Here is a 1,689-nt window from a genome sequence, read left to right as displayed (position 1 = left end):
GGGATGCTGGGTTGGTGGGTAGCATGCAGATGGGAGTTGGGGGTGGCCACCGGGCGATGGGGCAGCCGAGCCCGCTAGGTGGGTGCAGCCGGCCAGGCATGCTGGTGTGCAGGATGGCTGTGGCATCCCAGTGGCACTCAGAGGGATGTGTGAAGGTGAGGCTGAGCAGGTGTGAGTGTCTGGGGAGGTCTGGCCTGGGCATGACAACAGGGCTAGCAGCAGGGGGTCCCGAGCCGCCGCCGCTGCCGCCACGCCGCCGGTGCAGGTACAACTGGTGTGCCATGCTGGTGTGCAGGATGGCTGTGGCATCCCAGTGGCACTCAGAGGGATGTATGAGGGTGAGGCTGATGAGGTGTGAGGGTCTGGGGAGGCCTGGCCTGGGCATGGCAGCACGGCTGGGTAGCAGGGGTCTCGCTGTGCTGCTGTTGAAACTGCCTGCAGCCTGGCATCTGCTGCCCACGGTTGTGGGGGCTGAACCAGTGCATGTGGACCTTGCACCGCACTCCCAGGGATGTTAGCAAGGCACGCAGGGTTGTGATGCAGAAGGACGCGGCCTGGAGAGGCATTGAGAGCCCCTTGGCAGCACCGTTCCGCAGCGAGGGAACGGCAGCGCCAGCGGTGTCTGTCAGGCCGCCCAAAGGGGCCAATTGCACCCATGTCGAGGCCTCCCAGGCCAGTTTTGAGTACAGAACCGTGATCCCCGTCCCCTAAAACCCCAGGGGGAGGCAGGAGAGGCCCCAAAAGCCCTTTTAAAAAACTGGCATGCGGGTCAAATGGTGCGGGTCAAATGGAGGGGTATTTGTACCACAAACGATACCCCCTTTTTGCCTCATCGGGTAATCGAATCTTACCCCTATTTTGACCAACTTCATTACTGGCTATCGGGCCGACGGCTCAGCTGTCGGGCCAACGGAGACATTTTGACCCCCTATAATACACCCTACATGGATGTCACAATGTGAGTAGTAATGCACCCTACATGCACCTGTATAGCTCACGTTTCAGCTGTGCTGGGTGGGCCCACCCCGTTTTGGGGGCTCCAGGTGCCCCTGGGGGTATTTTTAACTGGGGAATCCGATTCTGCGCCCCAAAATACCCCCAGGAGCCTCCTCATGCCCCAAAACGACGATTTGAAAAAATCTGCCTGGCGGCAGTGCCACCACCGCCACCCCCTATGACCTCGCCTCCTGCCATGCCCCATCCATGCCTCTCTATACCCGCACACTTGACCTTCCCCATCATCAAACATCCGTTGAAGTGCCAGTGGCAGCTCAGGGCCATCCTGCACCCCAGCATGGCACAGCAGCAGCTTCTGCGGTGGCGGCGTGGCGGCGGCGGCGGCGCAGCGAGACCCCCCGCTGCCAGCCCTGCTGACATGCCACACCCATGCCTCTCCAGACCTGACCTGCACCACTACTACACATCCCTGGAAGTGCCAGTGGCAGCTCAGGGCCATCCTACACCCCAACATGGCACAGCAACAACTTCTGCGGGGGCGGCGTGGCGGCGGCGGCGGCGAAGCGAGACCCCCTGCCACCAGCCATACTGGCATGCTCAGGCCAGCTCCCACCTGCATGCTACCCACCAACCCAGCATCCCAGGCTGTCATATACATCACTACCGAGCCCCAGACCAGATGGCACCAGCACAGCAGCTCACACCAGCTCTGGGCAGCACGCGGTGCCGCTC

The sequence above is a fragment of the Chlorella variabilis genome, assembly GCF_000147415.1.
Source record: "Chlorella variabilis unplaced genomic scaffold CHLNCscaffold_34, whole genome shotgun sequence".
Lineage (NCBI taxonomy): Eukaryota > Viridiplantae > Chlorophyta > Trebouxiophyceae > Chlorellales > Chlorellaceae > Chlorella > Chlorella variabilis.
The sequence above is the reverse complement of the archived record's forward strand: the minus strand, read 5'-3'. Positions refer to the sequence as shown.